Source organism: Myotis brandtii, unplaced genomic scaffold (genome assembly GCF_000412655.1).
Source record: "Myotis brandtii unplaced genomic scaffold, ASM41265v1 scaffold479, whole genome shotgun sequence".
NCBI lineage: Eukaryota > Metazoa > Chordata > Mammalia > Chiroptera > Vespertilionidae > Myotis > Myotis brandtii.
The window spans coordinates 1830278-1841159 of NW_005368305.1; the positions used below are offsets into that span (position 1 = coordinate 1830278).

At 40.3% G+C, this 10882-nt stretch overlaps 1 pseudogene; it reads right to left on the bottom strand.

Annotated features, from left to right (window-relative positions):
• Nucleotides 1-8272: 8272 nt before the first annotated feature.
• LOC102240859 lies at nucleotides 8273-10504 on the bottom strand (annotated as a pseudogene).
• Between the last annotated feature and the right edge of the window lie 378 nt (nucleotides 10505-10882).

The window sequence follows — 10882 nt, forward strand, 5'->3', positions numbered from 1 at the left end:
AATTTTGTCTCTTATCTTTTTTGTCTAATAACTGTAAGTCTTAACTGCATGTGTATTACTACACTGAGTAGCATTACAAATAAGTGAATTATAATTGGATGTCTAATTAATGTTATCAGTAAAATTGGATATGCAGATATAAAAATGGAATATAGCTAAATTTTTCTTATTAAGGTTATTTTCAGAATGATTAGGACTTAAACTTGAAAAATAATCTCAATTATTTAGATTGTTCTCTATGATATCTTAGATATCATGTCTTAAATATGCACAACACACACACATAATAAATAAAGTTGGGTAAATTTTATTACCTGCAAATAAAAATCTGTATAAATATATACAACATAGATATTTTATAAATTACAGAATGGGGACTATACTTAAATATGTATTTATACATATATATGTATATGTGTGCATAGCCATCAAATATGTATATAATCAAATTACCATAAGACATATTTGAAGAGATAGATAACAATAAGAAAAAAAGAAGCAAATAGAAAGAGAAACAAATGGCATACATAGATAATTTAAAGAAAATTGATGCCAGGTGACCAATAAACATAGGAAAAGTTGTCCAACATTAGTGTAATTAGGGAACTATAAAACAAAACGAAAATAAGTAATTGCAATTTTATACCTGTTAGCCTGTACAAATTAATATCTGATTATGCCAGTATTGGCTTGAGAGAAAATGGACTCTTTACATATTACTGTGACAGTAATTAGTACGGTTTCTTTAGAGCTCAATTTAAAAATACCAGGTGGTATTGACAAGTGGGTACCATAATCTGGCAACCCATTTCAAAGGGCTCTTCCACAGGGAAATTCTCTCCTGGAGTCTTTCAGAGAACATAAAGATTTACACATATTACATCATTATTGTAGAGTTCAATGATGGCAAACAATCTAACAATACCTCATTAAGGAAATGCATGAATAAACATTGGCTATTTATATGAGGACTGCAGCAGAGATGTTCAATTGAATGAAATAAATCTTCACAGCTAAGTATCATGAAAACAATATTGGGGTTTTCAGAAGGTAATTTTCAAAGGACAAGTTATTTTTGAAAGCCTTTATATATATTTAATTTTATTTATTTGTTATTATTCAGTTATAGTGGCATACAATATTATATTAGTTTTATGTATTGTTAAATCTCAAAATAATAGAATACACCTAGTAAGATGGAGACATAAAATTACTAATGTTTGATCTTTCTGACCAACAATAATAGCATTTTATATGATTCAAATAATGACCTTAGAAATAGATGGTAAGTGCTAAATGAAAATGATTCATCTCAATTTAGGAATAGTGTGCATCTCTAGGGAAAGATAAGTTGAAAGGAAAGGAAACAGCTATATCTCCAAATTGTGCTTATCTATACTAATAAAAGGGTAATGTGCTAATTAGACCAGATAGACTGGACGTCTTCTGGACGTCCTTCCGGACAAAGCCACAGCGGCTGCGAGGGCCGAGGAGACAGCAGCAGCGGGGTGATGGGGCAGCGCCTTCCCCTGATTGGCCCGGTAGCCTCCTGCAGAGGGAGGCCAGACTGTGGCTAAGTTATCAGTAGGACATCCCCTGAGGGCTCCCAGACTGTGAGAGGGGGCAGGCTGGCCTGAGGGAACCCCTCCAGTGTGCAAATTTTCATGCACTGGGCCTCTAGTTTAAAGTAAAAGAAGAGATGAGAAAAAATATTCCTAGTAACAGCAAATAAAATACTTAGGAATATATTTAATTATAAATACATTTATAATTAAAAATTTATTTAATTATAAAAACTGTGAAAACTATAATGCCTTCTGTAGGAATTAACATAACTCATTAAATGAAAGGATAGAGCATAATATAAAATTAATATTTTGGAGTCTATAAAGAGGTTAAAATTAATTTTATTTTTCATTAAAGTCTAATGAAAGCTTCAATGAGAATATTTTTATTTGAAAATTGAGAAAAATTTTATTCATAAAAAAGTGAATATAATAAAAAATTTGATAACAGACAATTTTAATATTATATTTATTAGTCAGGGTTCTCTAGAAAACTAATAGAAGGTGTGCGTGAGTGGGTGCTCTTCTGAGTCTCCAGCTTTCCAGCCCACCCTGTAGATGTTTGGACTTGCTAGACTCCATAATCATGTGAGTCAATTCCTTATAGTAATTATCTTTATAATAATCATTATTATTATTAATAAGTAATTAATAAGTACAAGTTTATATCATTAATTTATATTTAAAGATTGCGTTATTTACTATTAATAATTATTATTACAAACATGGAGGGTGGGTGGTTTAGTTTGCTTCTGAGTTGGCAGCCTGAGAAGCAGGACAGCCAATAGTGTAGTTCTATTCTGAAGGCCAGCAGGCTCTTGTATCAGGAAGAGAAGTTGTTCACATGATTAATTATTATAAAGGGTAAAACTTTGAAACCTTTCTCTCATAAAACAAGTGAGTAAATATTGAACCTGTATCATAAAGGATACAAGGCTGTAATTTGACTTTTTAAGACTGCTATTTGTGATTGTTCCAGTTTTAGGAATAAGTTGCCATAATATATTAACCTTAGCAATTCATTCTATGAGAAGACCTGGGTACAGTGGAACTGGCATGGGTTTTGTAACCAGACACAAAGGGATTAACTACACATCTACCACTTATTTTGGGTGATTTGGCAAAATTCCTACAGTTTTTGTATCACAGTTTTATTTTCTATAAAATGGACTTAGCAAAATCTACCAAATCTTCTAGGGTAGTTTTAAAGGGTTGATGAAATCATGGCTATAACTACCCTGTCACAACTTAGACAGTCAAAATTAATTTACTTCTTCCACTTTCATTATCAGTATTCTTTTCATATTTATATGCAAAAGTCTAGGTTCTGGACTTATGTTCTTTCTAGTAATTTACTATTTGTCTTGTTTAATTACAACAAAAACTGTGCTTAGAGGAAGTTATGAAGAGGTGTGTGATAATGTAAACTCTAACTCCCTTTAAGAATTTCTATAATACAGTTGTCCCTGTGATACATATTAGTAAAACAATTGTCCATTAGATCTTCAGTCTTAGAAACTGAATTTTTCCAGTTGAAACAATGGGTCTTTGAGGTCCTCTTCAAAACTTGATACATACCAATCAATATATCAGTAAATTCTTCTATAAAATGAAAATTACTGTTGAAAACGAATTTCTTACATTGACAAGCTAGTACATATTCTACCGATAGGGGAGCTGTATGATGAGCCGGCATAATACGCAAAGCAAGTATCATCGATATATGATTCACATTTTACTAGTAGGCACACTTGCCAGGTGGATGGAAGAACATTAGCCTGTAGAGTGTTCTTAGATGGCATCTGCAACTATTTTCACTTTTCCAATGGTTTTATTTTTTACATGCTTTTTCTCTAAACAATATAAAAGTTGATAAATTAGATTTCTGCTTTGCAAATTAAATCACATCTATTTTTGTTTCATTGATTGTACTCATGCTATTATTATTGCAGTTTTGGAATTTCCCAAACTCTTTAGTGATAACCTTTTCACAGTTCTTTAATTTATTTTTCTAATCATCTAAATTTATATGGAGATTTTGTTTTTAACTCTCAGAATACAAACTTAGTGTTATAATTTTTAATCATTAAATATTTTGGAGTAAGTCTACTGTCATTCTCAATTACTTAAAATAAAAATCCTCTTCTGCAGCTAGAAGGCAAAGAAATCCGAGGGCCAGCACAAAGGCATAATAATGACTGAGTGGCTTAACGTTACAGAAAGCTAAATGTCCAGCCAAAACAGGTTTGTCATTGTAAAGTCAGGGGTCTGGTTGGGGGAATGATATTTTGATCTGTGAGATGGAATTATCTAGGTGGATGTCCCCAAATAGTTTGACTATCCAGCCTCCTTTGAAACTTCTGAGGCTGCAGAAGTGACATGTCCTACCCTACACAACTAGAATACCTCGTTTGCTGGAATAAAAAAATACAGAGACCTTTTTCCCAAATGTCAAGAGCAATCTTCTTGGGCCACTTCTCCTATCTATTAATTCTATGAAAGAGGGTTCATTCACAGTATAACATAGATAGGAATGAAAGGCTTGATAATGGAGGAAAGGAGCTAGAAAACTACACTTCAAAGGAGCTAGAAAACTTAGACATCATATACCAGCAGGGGTTCGGGGAATACAAGTGTGAGCTATATTTTTACTAATATAAACTAGGTAAGGAAAGATGGTTAGTTAAGGTAATATAAAGCTGCATATTTTTAAATATATTTTTATTGATTCCAGAGAGGAAGGGAGATGGAGAGAGAGATAGAAACTTCAATGATGAGAGAGAATCATTAATAGGCTGCCTCCTGCATGCCCCCTATTGGGGATAGAGCCTGCAACCCAGGCAGGTGCCCTGACCAGGAAACAAACCAAGACCTCCTGGTTCATAGGTCAACACTCAATCACTGAGCTACACCACCCAGGCAAGATGAAGTTTTATTTTAAAGTTAGATTAACCATCATTCTTTGAGAAGCTAAAGCTGGTTTGTTCTTTAAAAATCACATGTTACCTGTTCAGTAGATAAGCCTCATCACAAGAACTGTGATGAGATTCCCTAGAAAGGTTATTTCTGAAATACTGAAGAAGCGTGGCATGGAGCCCATCATTCCTACCGAAGGGGACCAGGATGAATTATTAACTGCCACAGAGGCTGAGGGAAGAGATGGATCTGCTTTGAATGACACAAAAATAAAAATACCCTTTACTCAAGGGATATTTGAAAAGCATTTTCAGACATTTGAGAGCTCTATGCAGCGATTCAGCTTTAGCAAATATTCACATCAGGCCAGTGCTATATGATCCTCTGAGATTCAGTGAAGTAATTATAATCAAGTAGACTGATTTCACACAATGGTATGGTATCCCATCATTGTGGAATTGTCCAAACAATTCAGCAAAAGAGAATTTGGATCTAGGAAATGTCTGTGTAAAATCATTTAATATATTGGCCATTCTTGCATATATAGACCATGTGATTCAGGATAGGAAAACTGTATAGTTTTTTTCTTAATTTTTGTAAATATACTTTAACTCTTCCTTACTCATTTTCTTTCCTCTAATACTGAGGTTTAATTTAGGTGTGTTTACCAAACATTAACTTAAATTAGTTTACTTCTTTGTATTACTGTATGTTAGGCTGCATTAATAGACAGATTCCTAAAATTGTAAAGGCTTGAACACAAAGAATTGTGCTGTTTTTTTTTTTACTTTTTAAGGCTTAATTTTTTTTCAGTTTACAGAACATAAAAATAGTTGGCTGGAACCTAGGCCATCTTCAGCACATGACTCACAAGTTAATTCAGTGGGTTTCCATCTTGGAAAAGAGCTTGGAGGAACATAGCAGGAGGAAGTTTACAGAGACCTGGTCTGCAAGCAGCAAACTTCCCTTCCTCTTCTATTTCATTGGTTAGAACTCAATTTCAAGGTCATACCAGTAACAAATATGGTTAGAAATTTTGTTGCCCAGAAAAAGGGGAAAGGGATCTTTTAAAGAATTACCAATCCTATCTAATAATAGACAAACAGGGTAATTGACAGTACCTTCGCTACACCTCCCATTGGCTAATCAGCACAATATGCAAATTAACCGCTAACAAAGATGGCAGCTAATTTGCATACTGCAGGCAAGGCGGGACAGCATGGGCTGGCACGAGCCGCCATCCTGGCCCCCGTGTGCGAGCCCAGAAGCCGCTGGCCGCAGGCCGGCGCCCATGTGCATCCACAGAAGCTGCCGGCCACACAGCCTGGGGACAGCAGATGGATGTTAAACATGAGTGGAACAAGGTGAGAGGCAGCGGCTGGAGAGGAGGAAGCAGGTCAACAACTAGCAGAACCGCAGGGCACCCAGCCTCCTGCAGCAGACTCCAAATCTGAGGCAGCTTCCTGCTCCTATTCTGGGCGTCTCTGTGGTTCCTGTGTGGAAAGGGGATCCTAGAGAGGTGGTCAAGCCCTGCAGGTGGGGAGAGGCGGCTATTGGCACCAGACTGTGGGGCATCTGGAAAATTAGCTCCTGGCAAGAGAGCTCTGGCTGCTAAGCACTAGGAGGGATTCCTCCTTATCTGCCTACAAATGCATTCACTCACAAATACACACTCAGACACTCTCCCCCCCACACTCACTCTCACACACACAACATACACTCTTACACACAACAGTCACACACAAAACTCTCACGCGTTCTCACATACACACACACACACACACACTCACTCTCTCTCACACACCACACTCTATCCTCTCTCACTCACACACATACTGTCACACACAACACTCTCCCTCTCTCACACACAATGAACACACACAATAAATACTCTCACACACAATCTCACTCACACACACACACACATACACACACCACTCTCTCCTTCTCATACACAACATACACTCTCTCCTACAATACTCACACAACAAACTCTCACACAAACAACAAGCACTCACACACAACACTCTCACACACACAGCATACACTCTCACCTACACAACACACACTCTTACATACACACTCACACGCACACTCACAACACATTTTCTCTCTCTCTTTCTCTCTCATCCCCCCGCCCCCCACACTAACACACACTTAGAGTTGATGAGTCCTGTCTGGCTACCTCAGGAATGTCTCTCACCCTCCTCCTAATCACCCAAGTTCAGACCACACTGCCTTCTACTTATTCCACTGGCAGATCATCCAGGTCTAATGAGCTCCTGCTGCCAGCCTCACCCATCCAGGCTGAGTTCAAGTTTAATAATTTAATCCCTGTGAGGGCCAATTAATATTAATCCCACACCCAGCCTGTTCCCATTGCTGGCACCAGCAGCCTGGCCCAGGTCATGGCTGGTGCAGAGGAGCTCAAACTCACAGGGAAGAAACCGCACAGAGCACATGCCTCCTAGTCGTCAGCTAGGAACCTGCATCAGGAAATTCCAAGTACTGTCAGTTACTGAGCATCAGTCTTCCAGCCACTGGGGTAGACAAGTCAAAACAATAGGTTAGGGAGGCAGACTGAAAAAAATGAATCTTAGAGAATGACAAGTACTACATAAAGACCAAATATGTGGGGGGCTGGGAATCCTATATAATAAAACCCTAATATGCAAATCAACCAAACAGCAGAATGACCTGCGCAAGGACCCATTGCTATGATGCACACTGACCACCAGGGGGCAGATGCTCAACGCAAGAGCTGCCCCCAGCCCACAGGCCCCAGGCCAGCCAAGGTGGGTCCCTGCCAGTCACCCCACAGATCAGCCCTGATCTCTGGCCAGGCCTAGGGACCCTACCTGTGCACGAATTTCGTGTACCAGGCCTCTAGTCTCTTTATAATGTGCAAAACTAAAGAACCTATGTGATAAAATTTTAACTCATATCCTATTTCAGCTTTCTGAACAAATTATTCATGACTGAATTCTTATGAATGTCAGTTGATATTAATGTTTTCAACAGTCTGAAAATCAACTGAGCATAATAAAAATGGGCTATTTTGCTTCTAAACATTTTCTCTTGAAAATGTTAACATCGGAAAACAAACAAACAAAAAAAACAAAAAACACCCACAACCCTATATCTAATAAAATTTTCAAAAATCATTGTTATTTTATTTTATTTTATAAAAAGTTTAAGTTGCTTCATCTCAAAATTTATGGCTTAATCCAAACTCTCCAGAAACTATATCAGTTTTAAGTCTATGAGAATATGTACTTCATGCGATAGGAAGGCATCTAATACATTACATTGTATATGTTGTAAGTAGTAGGAAATACTGTATTGGTAGCAATAATATACACTCTGTGACTTCCCTTCTTGATTTGGGAATGGTTCCCCAGTTCTTTGAATGTTTCCTGACACCCAATGCACTTTTTTTTTGTCATTCAGTGTAACTTTATTTACTGTTTATTGCACATGATTTGAGGTCTTTAATTTCTAACCACCAAAGATTCAAAGGACTATTTTTCCCAGGAAGTTTAACATTAACATTAGTGAATTCATGCATTCATGTGTTTTTATTGTAAACATCTGAATTATTCACATTGCCATAGACCCTGAACTCATAAGCGTGAACCATGCACAGGCTGGCAGGAAGCCAGGAAACCACTCTGCAAGAAAACAGATACTCTGCATAAGGAGAAAAGCCATAGCACGACATTTAATGCACAACCTGAGTCACCTCAGAATGTTACATATATTGACTTCTTAATCCATATAGTATCAGGAACTCAACTGCTTGGTTGGTGACGGGGTTGACCTGGTTTCGGGAGGATTATTCCTGAAATAATTAAGGAAAGGGGGGGGGGCTCAATCTTTCTTCTTGGTTTCTTGCTCCCCCCCAGCTCCTTCATCTTTCTTCTCGTCCTCAGCTTCCTGGGCATCTTCTCCTTCACCTGCACCTCCTTCTTCCTCCTTTGCGTCCTCAAATTCTTCCTTGGCACCTTCTTCCTCTTCCTCTCCTTCCTCTTCCTCAGCCTCTTCTTTCTCCTTCTCCTCCTCTTCAGCTTCTCCTTCAGAGGAGGGTTCATCCTTAGCTTCCTCGGCTTTTGCAGCCTCAATGGTCTCCTCCACCTCGATCTGCTCCTCCTGGAAGTGGCTGGGGTACTAAGAAGGGAAGGAGCGAGCGGACATGAAGTAGGAGCTGGTTTGTAAACCACCGTAGGCAGATGGGCCAAAGACCTGGGAACTCTGGGAGTAGCTGCTGGCTATGCTTCCCACGCTGGTGAAACTGAGCCAGGTCTCGTCCCCTTCCAAGAGTAGAAACTGTAAGCTGCAATGTCAATGTCCAAAGCCATCTTCACATTGAGGAGGTCCTGGTATTGTTTTAAATATCATGCCAATTCACTCTTTGTAGTTCTCAACTCATTTTCTAATTTGTTGATTGTGTCCTGCATAGCACTAATGTTGGCGTTCTGCTTATCCTCCAGCTCTTGCAGCTGCTTTTCCAGCACTTCCTTCATGCCCCGGCATGCTTCCATCTCCAGAGTCTTGGCCTTGAGCAGGCAGCGGCTCTCAGAACCTCATCCTTGGCAGTGCTCACCTCTTTGGTGTTCCTGGCAGCGCTCTCGGTCAGCACGGTGAAGCGGCTTTTGAACCATTCTTCGGCATTCTGCATGTTCTTGGTAGCCAGCTTCTCATACTGGGCCAGATGTCCTTGAGCGGGGCAAAGAGGTCGGGCTTCGAAAACAGGTCCATCTCTACAGAGATCTGAGCGTACTGGATCTGCGCCTGCAGCTCGGCGATCTCCTCTTCACGCACCTTCTTAGAAAGGTGATTCCGTCCATCAGGCTATAAATGCGCTTTTCTAGCTCAGCTCCAGTAAGAGCCGCCTTGTCTGCACCTTTGCGTGCCTCCAGCAGCCGGCCCTCGGCGTCCTGGCAGTTCAGAACCTCTTCCTCAGAGTGTGCCTGCAGATTGCTCCCAGCCCCTCCCGAGGCCCGGTACCTCCTAACGCGGTCCTGAGACTGCACCCCAGATCCCGCTGCCCTCTCCTTTCCAGGGATCGGGCCTGGTGGGGTGGGGTGCAGTCATCCCATTTTCATTAAAATGTTCAACCTGCCCCCCGCCACCGGTGTCCGCAGGCCACCAGGGGGCAGACAGTGATCCCGGAGGCGCTCGCTGCCCCCGCCAGAGCTCAGCCACGATGGTCTGGGGTGAGACAGCCCCACCAGGCCTCATGGCTGCAACTTGGACCTGCTTCCTTAACCAGGGACCTGGCGCTGGTTGGGCAGCAGCAGCGCTTCCTCCCCAGCCCGCACTGGAGTGGGTCCCTGCGGTTTCAGAACTGAACTCCGAGGGCCTCCCCGGGGGCAGCGGCCCTGAGCCCCCGGACTCTCCCTCCATCCACCAAGGCTTGCTTCTCACATTTGCTTCTCACACTTGCTTCTCACACTTGCTGAAAACCTTCTCGGTCCACTTGCCATAGTAATCAGTTCGGGCTGAAAGAACTGGGGACTCCGGGAGGCCTGAGGGGACTGGGCGCCACCATCTTTGTGATGGAGTGATGGTTAATTTGCATATTACCATTTTATTAGATAGGATACACACACACACACACATACACACACACACACACTAGAGGCCCAGTGCACAAAACTGTGCACGGGCAGGGTCCCTAGGCCTAGCCTGCGATCAGGGCCATCTTCAGCCTGATCACCAGTCCCCAGTCCCACCGCCACCCACTACTTAAGTTTTGTCCTTATTTTTGGCCCATAATAACCAATCTCTAATTTATTTTCACCCCCTGCTTTCTAAAACAAATAAGTTGATAACTGTAGAAGGTCCTGGGCTTAACATGATACAACTTATAATTTTTTGATTTTACAATGGTGTGGAAGTTATTCAGTAGAAACTGTACTTTGAACTTTGACTTTGACTTTTTTCTGGGCTAGCAATATATGGTTCCATATTATCAGGTGATAATGGGTAGTGGCAGTGAGCTGCAGCTCCCAGTCAGCCATGATACAAGGGTAAATAGCTTATACTCAGTGTATTAGCTGCCAGCGATTTTGGGATATTGTGTTTTGTGTTTCTGCATCCCATCATGTCTGCAAAAATGCCCATCTGTGTCTCCTGCTTCTGATGAGGCAAACATGCAGGTGGTTACAATTAAGATGGAACTGAAGACGATTGCCCAACTGTGGGCTAATGTAAGTATTTAGAACACATTAAAGGTAGGCTATTCTAAAGTATCATGTTCATCAGGTTGGGTGTATTAAGTATATTTTTGACTTACATTATTTTCAACTTATGATGAATTTATTGGGGCATAATAACCATGGTAAGTCAAGGAGCATCTATACTTCAATTTTATATTAAACTAGAGGCCCAGTGCATAA